Source organism: Schistocerca piceifrons, chromosome 2, assembly GCF_021461385.2.
Source record: "Schistocerca piceifrons isolate TAMUIC-IGC-003096 chromosome 2, iqSchPice1.1, whole genome shotgun sequence".
Lineage (NCBI taxonomy): Eukaryota > Metazoa > Arthropoda > Insecta > Orthoptera > Acrididae > Schistocerca > Schistocerca piceifrons.
In genome coordinates this window covers 1133893884-1133910770 of record NC_060139.1, presented here as the reverse complement: position 1 = coordinate 1133910770, position 16887 = coordinate 1133893884, and positions in this window count along the sequence as shown.

Here is a 16887-nt window from a genome sequence, read left to right as displayed (position 1 = left end):
GCTTCACTTCAGGTTTACTGTATACCTTGGACCTTCTTATTGACGATGAAACACAGAAATTGCATCCGAATTTAATACAAAAGGCACAATGGCGACTTAAGTACAAGAGGACTGACACTCTCACTTTCCATGATTTGAACCTCTCCTGTGAGTCCAGTTGTAGATTCCGAAGCTTCACTTCAGGTTTACTGTATACCTTGCACCTTCTTATTGACGATGAAACACAGAAATTGCATCGGAAAAAATTCAAAAGGCACAATGCCGACTTAAATACAAGAGGACTGACATTCTCACTTTCTACGATTTGAACCACTCCTGTGAGTCCAGTTTTACATTCCGATATTCACTTCAGGTTTACTGTATCCCCTGGACCTTCTTATTGACGATGAAACACAGAAATTGAATCCGAAGTATATACAAATGGCATAATGCCGACTTAGTTACAAGAGGACTGACACTCTCAGTTTCTATAACTTGAACCTCTCCTGTGAGTCCAGTTTAAGATTCCGATGCTTCACTACAGGTTTACTGTATTCCTTGGACCTTTTTATTGACAATGAAACACAGAAATTGCATCCCATTTAATAAAAATTGCACAATGCCGACTTAAGTACAAGAGGACTGACACTCTCACTCTTTATGATTTGAACCTCTCCTGTGAGTCCAGTTTTAGAATCCGATTCTTCACTTCATGTTTACTGTATACCTTGCACCTTCTTATTGACGATGGAACACAGAAATTGCATCGGAATTAAATTCAAAAGGCACAATGCCGAATTAAGTACTAGAGGACTGACACTCTAACTTTCTATGATATAAACCTCTCCTGTGAGTCCAGTTTTAGATTCCGATGCTTCACTTCAGGTTTACTGTATCCCTTGGACCTTCTTATTGGCAATGAAACACAGAAATTGCATCCGAAATTAATACAAAAGGCACAATGGCGACTTAGGTACAAGAGGACTGACACTCTCACTTTCCATGATTTGAACTTCTCCTGTGAGACCAGTTTTAGATTCCGATGCTTCACTTCAGGTTTACTGTATACCTTGGACCTTCTTATTGACGTTGAAACACAGTAATTGCATCCGAATTTAATACAAAGGGCACAATGGCGACTTAAGTACAAGAGGACTGACACTCTCACTCTCCATGATTTGAACCTCTGCTGTGAGACCAGTTTTAGATTCCGATGCTACACTTCAGGTTTACTGTATACCTTGCACCTTCTTATTGACGATGAAACACAGAAATTGCATCCGACTTTAATACAAATGACATAATGCCGACTTCATTACAAGAGGACTGACACTCTCACATTCTATGATTTGATCCTCTCCTGTGGGTCCAGTTTTTGATTCTGATGCTTTCCTTAAGGTATACTCTATCCCTTGGACCTTCTTATTGACAATGAAACACAGAAATTACATCCGAATTTAATGCAAAAGGCACAATACCGACTTAAGTACAAGAGGAGTGACACTCTAACTTTCTATGATTTGAATATCTCCTGTGAGTCCAGTTTTGCATTCCGATGCTTCACTTCAGGTTTACTGTATCCCTTGGACATTCTTATAGACGATGAAACACAGAAATTGCATCCGAATTTAATACAAATGGCACAATGCCGTCTTAAGTACAACAGGACTGACACTCTCACTTTATATGATTTGAACCTCTCCTGTGAGTCCAGTTTTAGATTCCGATGCTTCACTACAGGTTTACTGTATTCCTTGGACCTTCTTACTGACGATGAAACACTGAAATTGCATCCGAATTTAATACAAAGGGCACAATGCCGACTTAAGTATAAGAGGGCTGACACTCTAAGTTTCTATGATTTGGACATCTCCTGTGAGTCCAGTTTTAGATTCCGATGCCTTACTTCAGGTTTACTGTATCCCTTGGACCTTCTTATTGACGATGAAACACAGAAATTGCATCCGAATTTAATACAAATGGCATAATGCCGACTTCTTTGTAAGAGGACTGACACTCTCACATTCTATGATTTGAACCTCTCCTGGGAGTCCAGTTTTAGATTCCAATGCTTCACTTCAGGTTTACTGTATCCCTTGGACCTTCTTATTGACGATAAAACACTGAAATTGCATCCGAATTTAATACAAAAGGCACAATGGCGACTTTGGTACAAGAGGACTGACACTCTCACTTTCCATGATTTGAACTTCTCCTGTGAGACCAGTTTTAGATTCCGATGCTTTACTTCAGGTTTACTGTATACCTTGGACCTTCTTATTGACGATGAAACACTGAAATTGCATCCGAATTTAATACAAAAGGCACAATGGCGACTTAAGTACAAGAGGACTGACACTCTCACTTTCCATGATTTGAACGTCTCCTGTGAGTCCAGTTGTAGATTCCGAAGCTTCACTTCAGGTTTATTGTATATCTTGCACCTTCTTATTGACGATGAAACACAGAAATTGCATCGGAATAACATTCAAAAGGCACAATGCCGACTTAAATACAAGAGGACTGACATTCTCACTTTCTACGATTTGAACCACTCCTGTGAGTCCAGTTTTACATTCCGATATTCACTTCAGGTTTACTGTATCCCTTGGACCTTCTTATTGACGATGAAACACAGAAATTGAATCCGAAGTATATACAAATGGCATAAGGCCGACTTAGTTACAAGAGGACTGACACTCTCAGTTTCTATAAGTTGAACCTCTCCTGTGAGTCCAGTTTTAGATTCCGATGCTTCACTACAGGTTTACTGTATTCCTTGGACCTTCTTATTGACAATGAAACACAGAAATTGCATCCGATTTAATAAAAATTGCACAATGCCGACTTAAGTACAAGAGGACTGACACTCTCACTCTTTATGATTTGAACCTCTCCTGTGAGTCCAGTTTTAGATTCCGATTCTTCACTTCATGTTTACTGTATACCTTGCACCTTCTTATTGACGATGGAACACAGAAATTGCATCAGAATTAAATTCAAAAGGCACAATGCCGACTTAAGTACAACAGGACTGACACTCTAACTTTCTATGATATAAACCTCTCCTGTGAGTCCAGTTTTAGATTCCGATGCTACACTTCAGGTTTACTGTATCCCTTGGACCTTCTTATTGACGATGAAACACAGAAATTGCATCCGAATTTAATACAAAAGCCACAATGGTGACTCAGGTACAAGAGGACTGACACTCTCACTTTCCATGATTTGAACTTCTCCTGTGAGACCAGTTTTAGATTCCGATGCTTCACTTCAGGTTTACTGTATACCTTGGACCTTCTTATTGACGATGAAACACAGAAATTGCATCCGAATTTAATACAAAAGGCACAATGGCGACTTAAGTACAAGAGGACTGACACTCTCACTCTCCTTGATTTGAACCTCTCCTGTGAGACCAGTTTTAGATTCCGATGCTACACTTCAGGTTTACTGTATACCTTGCACCTTCTTATTGACGATGAAACACAGAAATTGCATCCGACTTTAATACAAATGACATAATGCCGACTTCATTACAAGAGGACTGACACTCTCACATTCTATGATTTGATCCTCTCCTGTGGGTCCAGTTTTAGATTCTGATGCTTTCCTTAAGGTATACTCTATCCCTTGGACCTTCTTATTGACAATGAAACACAGAAATTGCATCCGAATTTAATACAAAAGGCACAATACCGACTTAAGTACAAGAGGAGTGACACTCTAACATTCTATGATTTGAATATCTCCTGTGAGTCCAGTTTTGCATTCCGATGCTTCACTTCAGGTTTACTGTATCCCTTGGACCTTCTTATAACGATGAAACACAGAAATTGCATCCGAATTTAATACAAAAGGCACTATGGCGACTTAAGTACAAGAGGACTGACACTCTCACTTTCTATGATTTGAACCTCTCCTGTGAGTCCAGTTTTAGATTCCGATGCTTCACTTCAGGTTTACTGTATCCCTTGGACCTTCTTATTGACGATAAAACACTGAAATTGCATCCGAATTTAATACAAAAGGCACAAAGGCGAATTAGGTACAAGAGGACTGACACTCTCACTTTCCATGCTTTGAACTTCTCCTGTGAGACCAGTTTTAGATTCCGATGCTTCACTTCAGGTTTACTGTATACCTTGGACGTTCTTATTGACGATGAAACACAGAAATTGCATCCGAATTTAATACAAATGACATAATGCCGACTTCATTACAAGAGGACTGACACTCTCACATTCTATGATTTGATCCTCTCCTGTGGGTCCAGTTTTTGATTCTGATGCTTTCCTTAAGGTATACTCTATCCCTTGGACCTTCTTATTGACAATGAAACACAGAAATTACATCCGAATTTAATACAAAAGGCACAATACCGACTTAAGTACAAGAGGAGTGACACTCTAACTTTCTATGATTTGAATATCTCCTGTGAGTCCAGTTTTGCATTCCGATGCTTCACTTCAGGTTTACTGTATCCCTTGGACATTCTTATAGACGATGAAACACAGAAATTGCATCCGAATTTAATACAAATGGCACAATGCCGTCTTAAGTACAACAGGACTGACACTCTTACTTTATATGATTTGAACCTCTCCTGTGAGTCCAGTTTTAGATTCCGATGCTTCACTACAGGTTTACTGTATCCCTTGGACCTTCTTACTGACGATGAAACACTGAAATTGCATCCGAATTTAATACAAAAGGCACAATGCCGACTTAAGTACAAGAGGGCTGACACTCTAAGTTTCTATGATTTGAACATCTCCTGTGAGTCCAGTTTTAGATTCCGATGCTTCACTTCAGGTTTACTGTATCCCTTGGACCTTCTTATTGACGATGAAACACAGAAATTGCATCCGAATTTAATACAAATGGCATAATGCCGACTTCTTTGTAAGAGGACTGACACTCTCACATTCTATGATTTGAACCTCTCCTGTGAGTCCAGTTTTAGATTCCGATGCTTCACTTCAGGTTTACTGTATCCCTTGGACCTTCTTATTGACGATAAAACACTGAAATAGCATCCGAATTTTATACAAAAGGCACAATGGCGACTTTGGTACAAGAGGACTGACACTCTCACTTTCCATGATTTGTACTTCTCCTGTGAGACCAGTTTTAGATTCCGATGCTTTACTTCAGGTTTACTGTATACCTTGGACTTTCTTATTGACGATGAAACACTGAAATTGCTTCCGAATTTAATACAAAAGGCACAATGGCGACTTAAGTACAAGAGGACTGACACTCTCACTTTCCATGATTTGAACGTCTCCTGTGAGTCCAGTTGTAGATTCCGAAGCTTCACTTCAGGTTTACCGTATACCTTGCACCTTCTTATTGACGATGAAACACAGAAATTGCATCGGAATAAAATTCAAAAGGCACAATGCCGACTTAAATACAAGAGGACTGACATTCTCACTTTCTACGATTTGAACCACTCCTGTGAGTCCAGTTTTACATTCCGATATTCACTTCAGGTTTACTGTATCCCTTGGACCTTCTTATTGACGATGAAACACAGAAATTGAATCCGAAGTATAAACAAATGGCATAAGGCCGACTTAGTTACAAGAGGACTGACACTCTAAGTTTCTATAACTTGAACCTCTCCTGTGAGTCCAGTTTTAGATTCCGATGCTTCACTACAGGTTTACTGTATTCCTTGGACCTTCTTATTGACAATGAAACACAGAAATTGCACCCGATTTAATAAAAATTGCACAATGCCGACTTAAGTACAAGAGGACTGACACTCTCACTCTTTATGATTTGAACCTCTCCTGTGAGTCCAGTTTTAGATTCCGATTCTTCACTTCATGTTTACTGCATACCTTGCACCTTCTTATTGACGATGGAACACAGAAATTGCATCAGAATTAAATTCAAAAGGCACAATGCCGACTTAAGTACAACAGGACTGACACTCTAACTTTCTATGATATAAACCTCTCCTGTGAGTCCAGTTTTAGATTCCGATGCTACACTTCAGGTGTACTGTATCCCTTGGACCTTCTTATTGACGATTAAACACAGAAATTGCATCCGAATTTAATACAAAAGGCACAATGGCGACTTAGGTACAAGAGGACTGACACTCTCACTTTCCATGATTTGAACTTCTCCTGTGAGACCAGTTTTAGATTCCGATGCTTCACTTCTGGTTTACTGTATACCTTGGACCTTCTTATTGACGATGAAACACAGAAATTGCATCCGAATTCAATACAAAAGGCACAATGGCAACTTAAGTACAAGAGGACTGACACTCTCACTCTCCATGATTTGAACCTCTCCTGTGAGACCAGTTTTAGATTCCGATGCTACACTTCAGGTTTACTGTATACCTTGCACCTTCTTATTGACGATGAAACACAGAAATTGCATCCGACTTTAATACAAATGACATAATGCCGACTTCATTACAAGAGGACTGACACTCTCACATTCTATGATTTGATCCTCTCCTGTGGGTCCAGTTTTAGATTCTGATGCTTTCCTTAAGGTATACTCTATCCCTTGGACCTTCTTATTGACAATGAAACACAGAAATTGCATCCGAATTTAATACAAAAGGCACAATACCGACTTAAGTACAAGAGGAGTGACACTCTAACATTCTATGATTTGAATATCTCCTGTGAGTCCAGTTTTGCATTCCGATGCTTCACTTCAGGTTAACTGTATCCCTTGGACCTTCTTATAACGATGAAACACAGAAATTGCATCCGAATTTAATACAAAAGGCACTATGGCGACTTAAGTACAAGAGGACTGACACTCTAACTTTCTATGATTTGAACCTCTCCTGTGAGTCCAGTTGTAGATAATGCCGACTTCTTTGTAAGAGGACTGACACTCTCACATTCTATGATTTGAACCTCTCCTGTGAGTCCAGTTTTAGATTCCGATGCTTCACTTCAGGTTTACTGTATCCCTTGGACCTTCTTATTGACGATAAAACACTGAAATTGCATCCGAATTTAATACAAAAGGCACAAAGGCGAATTAGGTACAAGAGGACTGACACTATCACTTTCCATGATTTGAACTTCTCCTGTGAGACCAGTTTTAGATTCCGATGCTTCACTTCAGGTTTACTGTATACCTTGGACGTTCTTATTGACGATGAAACACAGAAATTGCATCCGAATTTAATACAAATGACATAATGCCGACTTCATTACAAGAGGACTGACACTCTCACATTCTATGATTTGATCCTCTCCTGTGGGTCCAGTTTTTGATTCTGATGCTTTCCTTAAGGTATACTCTATCCCTTGGACCTTCTTATTGACAATGAAACACAGAAATTACATCCGAATTTAATACAAAAGGCACAATACCGACTTAAGTACAAGAGGCGTGACACTCTAACTTTCTATGATTTGAATATCTCCTGTGAGTCCAGTTTTGCATTCCGATGCTTCACTTCAGGTTTACTGTGTCCCTTGGACATTCTTATAGACGATGAAACACAGAAATTGCATACGAATTTAATACAAATGGCACAATGCCGTCTTAAGTACAACAGGACTGACACTCTTACTTTATATGATTTGAACCTCTCCTGTGAGTCCAGTTTTAGATTCCGATGCTTCACTACAGGTTTACTGTATCCCTTGGACCTTCTTACTGACGATGAAACACTGAAATTGCATCCGAATTTAATACAAAAGGCACAATGCCGACTTAAGTACAAGAGGGCTGACACTCTAAGTTTCTATGATTTGAACATCTCCTGTGAGTCCAGTTTTAGATTCCGATGCTTCACTTCAGGTTTACTGTATCCCTTGGACCTTCTTATTGACGATGAAACACAGAAATTGCATCCGAATTTAATACCAATGGCATAATGGCGACTTCTTTGTAAGAGGACTGACACTCTCACATTCTATGATTTGAACCTCTCCTGTGAGTCCAGTTTTAGATTCCGATGCTTCACTTCAGGTTTACTGTATCCCTTGGACCTTCTTATTGACGATAAAACACTGAAATAGCATCCGAATTTAATACAAAAGGCACAATGGCGACTTTGGTACAAGAGGACTGACACTCTCACTTTCCATGATTTGAACTTCTCCTGTGAGACCAGTTTTAGATTCCGATGCTTTACTTCAGGTTTACTGTATACCTTGGACCTTCTTATTGACGATGAAACACTGAAATTGCATCCGAATTTAATACAAAAGGCACAATGGCGACTTAAGTACAAGAGGACTGACACTCTCACTTTCCATGATTTGAACGTCTCCTGTGAGTCCAGTTGTAGATTCAGAAGCTTCACTTCAGGTTTACTGTATACCTTGCACCTTCTTATTGACGATGAAACACAGAAATTGCATTGGAATAAAATTTAAAAGGCACAATGCCGACTTAAATACAAGAGGACTGACATTCTCACTTTCTACGATTTGAACCACTCCTGTGAGTCCAGTTTTACATTCCGATATTCACTTCAGGTTTACTGTATCCCTTGGACTTTCTTATTGACGATGAAACACAGAAATTAAATCCGAAGTATAAACAAATGGCATAATGCCGACTTAGTTACAAGAGGTTTCTATAACTTGAACCTCTCCTGTGAGTCCAGTTTTAGATTCCGATTCTTCACTTCATGTTTACTGGATACCTTGCACCTTCTTATTGACGATGGAACACAGAAATTGCATCAGAATTAAATTCAAAAGGCACAATGCCGACTTAAGTACAACAGGACTGACACTCTAACTTTCTATGATATATACCTCTCCTGTGAGTCCAGTTTTAGATTCCGATGCTACACTTCAGGTTTACTGTATCCCTTGGACCTTCTTATTGACGATGAAACACAGAAATTGCATCCGAATTTAATACAAAAGGCACAATGGCGACTTAGGTACAAGAGGACTGACACTCTCACTTTCCATGATTTGAACTTCTCCTGTGAGACCAGTTTTAGATTCCGATGCTTCACTTCAGGTTTACTGTATACCTTGGACCTTCTTATTGACGATGAAACACAGAAATTGCATCCGAATTTAATACAAAAGGCACAATGGCGACTTAAGTACAAGAGGACTGACACTCTCACTCTCCTTGATTTGAACCTCTCCTGTGAGACCAGTTTTAGATTCCGATGCTACACTTCAGGTTTACTGTATACCTTGCACCTTCTTATTGACGATGAAACCCAGAAATTGCATCCGACTTTAATACAAATGACATAATGCCGACTTCATTACAAGAGGACTGACACTCTCACATTCTATGATTTGATCCTCTCCTGTGGGTCCAGTTTTAGATTCTGATGCTTTCCTTAAGGTATACTCTATCCCTTGGACCTTCTTATTGACAATGAAACACAGAAATTGCATCCGAATTTAATACAAAAGGCACAATACCGACTTAAGTACAAGAGGAGTGACACTCTAACATTCTATGATTTGAATATCTCCTGTGAGTCCAGTTTTGCATTCCGATGCTTCACTTCAGGTTTACTGTATCCCTTGGACCTTCTTATAACGATGAAACACAGAAATTGCATCCGAATTTAATACAAAAGGCACTATGGCGACTTAAGTACAAGAGGACTGACACTCTCACTTTCTATGATTTGAACCTCTCCTGTGAGTCCAGTTGTAGATAATGCCGACTTCTTTGTAAGAGGACTGACACTCTCACATTCTATGATTTGAACCTCTCCTGTGAGTCCAGTTTTAGATTCCGATGCTTCACTTCAGGTTTACTGTATCCCTTGGACCTTCTTATTGACGATAAAACACTGAAATTGCATCCGAATTTAATACAAAAGGCACAAAGGCGAATTAGGTACAAGAGGACTGACACTCTCACTTTCCATGCTTTGAACTTCTCCTGTGAGACCAGTTTTAGATTCCGATGCTTCACTTCAGGTTTACTGTATACCTTGGACGTTCTTATTGACGATGAAACACAGAAATTACATCCGAATTTAATACAAATGACATAATGCCGACTTCATTACAAGAGGACTGACACTCTCACATTCTATGATTTGATCCTCTCCTGTGGGTCCAGTTTTTGATTCTGATGCTTTCCTTAAGGTATACTCTATCCCTTGGACCTTCTTATTGACAATGAAACACAGAAATTACATCCGAATTTAATACAAAAGGCACAATACCGACTTAAGTACAAGATGAGTGACACTCTAACTTTCTATGATTTGAATATCTCCTGTGAGTCCAGTTTTGCATTCCGATGCTTCACTTCAGGTTTACTGTATCCCTTGGACATTCTTATAGACGATGAAACACAGAAATTGCATCCGAATTTAATACAAATGGCACAATGCCGTCTTAAGTACAACAGGACTGACTCTCTTACTTTATATGATTTGAACCTCTCCTGTGAGTCCAGTTTTAGATTCCGATGCTTCACTACAGGTTTACTGTATCCCTTGGACCTTCTTACTGACGATGAAACACTGAAATTGCATCCGAATTTAATACAAAAGGCACAATGCCGACTTAAGTACAAGAGGGCTGACACTCTAAGTTTCTATGATTTGAACATCTCCTGTGAGTCCAGTTTTAGATTCCGATGCTTCACTTCAGTTTTACTGTATCCCTTGGACCTTCTTATTGACGATAAAACACTGAAATAGCATCCGAATTTTATACAAAAGGCACAATGGCGACTTTGGTACAAGAGGACTGACACTCTCACTTTCCATGATTTGTACTTCTCCTGTGAGACCAGTTTTAGATTCCGATGCTTTACTTCAGGTTTACTGTATACCTTGGACTTTCTTATTGACGATGAAACACTGAAATTGCATCCGAATTTAATACAAAAGGCACAATGGCGACTTAAGTACAAGAGGACTGACACTCTCACTTTCCATGATTTGAACGTCTCCTGTGAGTCCAGTTGTAGATTCCGAAGCTTCACTTCAGGTTTACTGTATACCTTGCACCTTCTTATTGACGATGAAACACAGAAATTGCATCGGAATAAAATTCAAAAGGCACAATGCCGACTTAAATACAAGAGGACTGACATTCTCACTTTCTACGATTTGAACCACTCCTGTGAGTCCAGTTTTACATTCCGATATTCACTTCAGGTTTACTGTATCCCTTGGACCTTCTTATTGACGATGAAACACAGAAATTGAATCCGAAGTATAAACAAATGGCATAAGGCCGACTTAGTTACAAGAGGACTGACACTCTAAGTTTCTATAACTTGAACCTCTCCTGTGAGTCCAGTTTTAGATTCCGATGCTTCACTACAGGTTTACTGTATTCCTTGGACCTTCTTATTGACAATGAAACACAGAAATTGCGTCCGATTTAATAAAAATTGCACAATGCCGACTTAAGTACAAGAGGACTGACACTCTCACTCTTTATGATTTGAACCTCTCCTGTGAGTCCAGTTTTAGATTCCGATTCTTCACTTCATGTTTACTGCATACCTTGCACCTTCTTATTGACGATGGAACACAGAAATTGCATCAGAATTAAATTCAAAAGGCACAATGCCGACTTAAGTACAACAGGACTGACACTCTAACTTTCTATGATATAAACCTCTCCTGTGAGTCCAGTTTTAGATTCCGATGCTACACTTCAGGTGTACTGTATCCCTTGGACCTTCTTATTGACGATGAAACACAGAAATTGCATCCGAATTTAATACAAAAGGCCCAATGGCGACTTAGGTACAAGAGGACTGACACTCTCACTTTCCATGATTTGAACTTCTACTGTGAGACCAGTTTTAGATTCCGATGCTTCACTTCATTTTTACTGTATACCTTGGACCTTCTTATTGACGATGAAACACAGAAATTGCATCCGAATTCAATACAAAAGGCACAATGGCGACTTAAGTACAAGAGGACTGACACTCTCACTCTCCATGATTTGAACCTCTCCTGTGAGACCAGTTTTAGATTCCGATGCTACACTTCAGGTTTACTGTATACCTTGCACCTTCTTATTGACGATGAAACACAGAAATTGCATCCAACATTAATACAAATGACATAATGCCGACTTCATTACAAGAGGACTGACACTCTCACATTCTATGATTTGATCCTCTCCTGTGGGTCCAGTTTTAGATTCTGATGCTTTCCTTAAGGTATACTCTATCCCTTGGACCTTCTTATTGACAATGAAACACAGAAATTGCATCCGAATTTAATACAAAAGGCACAATACCGACTTAAGTACAAGAGGAGTGACACTCTAACATTCTATGATTTGAATATCTCCTGTGAGTCCCGTTTTGCATTCCGATGCTTCACTTCAGGTTAACTGTATCCCTTGGACCTTCTTATAACGATGAAACACAGAAATTGCATCCGAATTTAATACAAAAGGCACTATGGCGACTTAAGTACAAGAGGACTGACACTCTAACTTTCTATGATTTGAACCTCTCCTGTGAGTCCAGTTGTAGATAATGCCGACTTCTTTGTAAGAGGACTGACACTCTCACATTCTATGATTTGAACCTCTCCTGTGAGTCCAGTTTTAGATTCCGATGCTTCACTTCAGGTTTACTGTATCCCTTGGACCTTCTTATTGACGATAAAACACTGAAATTGCATCCGAATTTAATACAAAAGGCACAAAGGCGAATTAGGTACAAGAGGACTGACACTCTCACTTTCCATGATTTGAACTTCTCCTGTGAGACCAGTTTTAGATTCCGATGCTTCACTTCAGGTTTACTGTATACCTTGGACGTTCTTATTGACGATGAAACACAGAAATTGCATCCGAATTTAATACAAATGACATAATGCCGACTTCATTACAAGAGGACTGACACTCTCACATTCTATGATTTGATCCTCTCCTGTGGGTCCAGTTTTTGATTCTGATGCTTTCCTAAAGGTATACCCTATCCCTTGGACCTTCTTATTGACAATGAAACACAGAAATTACATCCGAATTTAATACAAAAGGCACAATACCGACTTAAGTACAAGAGGAGTGACACTCTAACTTTCTATGATTTGAATATCTCCTGTGAGTCCAGTTTTGCATTCCGATGCTTCACTTCAGGTTTACTGTATCCCTTGGACATTCTTATAGACGATGAAACACAGAAATTGCATACGAATTTAATACAAATGGCACAATGCCGTCTTAAGTACAACAGGACTGACACTCTTACTTTATATGATTTGAACCTCTCCTGTGAGTCCAGTTTTAGATTCCAATGCTTCACTACAGGTTTACTGTATCCCTTGGACCTTCTTACTGACGATGAAACACTGAAATTGCATCCGAATTTAATACAAAAGGCACAATGCCGACTTAAGTACAAGAGGGCTGACACTCTAAGTTTCTATGATTTGAACATCTCCTGTGAGTCCAGTTTTAGATTCCGATGCTTCACTTCAGGTTTACTGTATCCCTTGGACCTTCTTATTGACGATGAAACACAGAAATTGCATCCGAATTCAATACCAATGGCATAATGGCGACTTCTTTGTAAGAGGACTGACACTCTCACATTCTATGATTTGAACCTCTCCTGTGAGTCCAGTTTTAGATTCCGATGCTTCACTTCAGGTTTACTGTATCCCTTGGACCTTCTTATTGACGATAAAACACTGAAATAGCATCCGAATTTAATACAAAAGGCACAATGGCGACTTTGGTACAAGAGGACTGACACTCTCACTTTCCATGATTTGAACTTCTCCTGTGAGACCAGTTTTAGATTCCGATGCTTTACTTCAGTTTTACTGTATACCTTGGACCTTCTTATTGACGATGAAACACTGAAATTGCATCCGAATTTAATACAAAAGGCACAATGGCGACTTAAGTACAAGAGGACTGACACTCTCACTTTCCATGATTTGAACGTCTCCTGTGAGTCCAGTTGTAGATTCCGAAGCTTCACTTCAGGTTTACTGTATACCTTGCACCTTCTTATTGACGATGAAACACAGAAATTGCATCGGAATAAAATTTAAAAGGCACAATGCCGACTTAAATACAAGAGGACTGACATTCTCACTTTCTACGATTTGAACCACTCCTGTGAGTCCAGTTTTACATTCCGATATTCACTTCAGGTTTACTGTATACCTTGGACCTTCTTATTGACGATGAAACACAGAAATTGCATCCGAATTTAATACAAAAGGCACAATGGCGACTTAAGTACATGAGGACTGACACTCTCACTCTCCTTGATTTGAACCTCTCCTGTGAGACCAGTTTTAGATTCCGATGCTACACTTCAGGTTTACTGTATACCTTGCACCTTCTTATTGACGATGAAACCCAGAAATTGCATCCGACTTTAATACAAATGACATAATGCCGACTTCATTACAAGAGGACTGACACTCTCACATTCTATGATTTGATCCTCTCCTGTGGGTCCAGTTTTAGATTCTGATGCTTTCCTTAAGGTATACTCTATCCCTTGGACCTTCTTATTGACAATGAAACACAGAAATTGCATCCGAATTTAATACAAAAGGCACAATACCGACTTAAGTACAAGAGGAGTGACACTCTAACATTCTATGATTTGAATATCTCCTGTGAGTCCAGTTTTGCATTCCGATGCTTCACTTCAGGTTTACTGTATCCCTTGGACCTTCTTATAACGATGAAACACAGAAATTGCATCCGAATTTAATACAAAAGGCACCATGGCGACTTAAGTACAAGAGGACTGACACTCTCACTTTCTATGATTTGAACCTCTCCTGTGAGTCCAGTTGTAGATAATGCCGACTTCTTTGTAGGAGGACTGACACTCTCACATTCTATGATTTGAACCTCTCCTGTGAGTCCAGTTTTAGATTCCGATGCTTCACTTCAGGTTTACTGTATCCCTTGGACTTTCTTATTGACGATAAAACACTGAAATTGCATCCGAATTTAATACAAAAGGCACAAAGGCGAATTAGGTACAAGAGGACTGACACTCTCACTTTCCATGATTTGAACTTCTCCTGTGAGACCAGTTTTAGATTCCGATGCTTCACTTCAGGTTTACTGTATCCCTTGGACATTCTTATAGACGATGAAACACAGAAATTGCATCCGAATTTAATACAAATGGCACAATGCCGTCTTAAGTACAACAGGACTGACTCTCTTACTTTATATGATTTGAACCTCTCCTGTGAGTCCAGTTTTAGATTCCGATGCTTCACTACAGGTTTACTGTATCCCTTGGACCTTCTTACTGACGATGAAACACTGAAATTGCATCCGAATTTAATACAAAAGGCACAATGCCGACTTAAGTACAAGATGAGTGACACTCTAACTTTCTATGATTTGAATATCTCCTGTGAGTCCAGTTTTGCATTCCGATGCTTCACTTCAGGTTTACTGTATCCCTTGGACATTCTTATAGACGATGAAACACAGAAATTGCATCCGAATTTAATACAAATGGCACAATGCCGTCTTAAGTACAACAGGACTGACTCTCTTACTTTATATGATTTGAACTTCTCCTGTGAGTCCAGTTTTAGATTCCGATGCTTCACTACAGGTTTACTGTATCCCTTGGACCTTCTTACTGACGATGAAACACTGAAATTGCATCCGAATTTAATACAAAAGGCACAATGCCGACTTAAGTACAAGAGGGCTGACACTCTAAGTTTCTATGATTTGAACATCTCCTGTGAGTCCAGTTTTAGATTCCGATGCTTCACTTCAGTTTTACTGTATCCCTTGGACCTTCGTATTGACGATAAAACACTGAAATAGCATCCGAATTTTATACAAAAGGCACAATGGCGACTTTGGTACAAGAGGACTGACACTCTCACTTTCCATGATTTGTACTTCTCCTGTGAGACCAGTTTTAGATTCCGATGCTTTACTTCAGGTTTACTGTATACCTTGGACTTTCTTATTGACGATGAAACACTGAAATTGCATCCGAATTTAATACAAAAGGCACAATGGCGACTTAAGTACAAGAGGACTGACACTCTCACTTTCCATGATTTGAACGTCTCCTGTGAGTCCAGTTGTAGATTCCGAAGCTTCACTTCAGGTTTACTGTATACCTTGCACCTTCTTATTGACGATGAAACACAGAAATTGCATCGGAATAAAATTCAAAAGGCACAATGCCGACTTAAATACAAGAGGACTGACATTCTCACTTTCTACGATTTGAACCACTCCTGTGAGTCCAGTTTTACATTCCGATATTCACTTCAGGTTTACTGTATCCCTTGGACCTTCTTATTGACGATGAAACACAGAAATTGAATCCGAAGTATAAACAAATGGCATAAGGCCGACTTAGTTACAAGAGGACTGACACTCTAAGTTTCTATAACTTGAACCTCTCCTGTGAGTCCAGTTTTAGATTCCGATGCTTCACTACAGGTTTACTGTATTCCTTGGACCTTCTTATTGACAATGAAACACAGAAATTGCATCCGATTTAATAAAAATTGCACAATGCCGACTTAAGTACAAGAGGACTGACACTCTCACTCTTTATGATTTGAACCTCTCCTGTGAGTCCAGTTTTAGATTCCGATTCTTCACTTCATGTTTACTGCATACCTTGCACCTTCTTATTGACGATGGAACACAGAAATTGCATCAGAATTAAATTCAAAAGGCACAATGCCGACTTAAGTACAACAGGACTGACACTCTAACTTTCTATGATATAAACCTCTCCTGTGAGTCCAGTTTTAGATTCCGATGCTACACTTCAGGTGTACTGTATCCCTTGGACCTTCTTATTGACGATGAAACACAGAAATTGCATCCGAATTTAATACAAAAGGCCCAATGGCGACTTAGGTACAAGAGGACTGACACTCTCACTTTCCATGATTTGAACTTCTCCTGTGAGACCAGTTTTAGATTCCGATGCTTCACTTCATTTTTACTG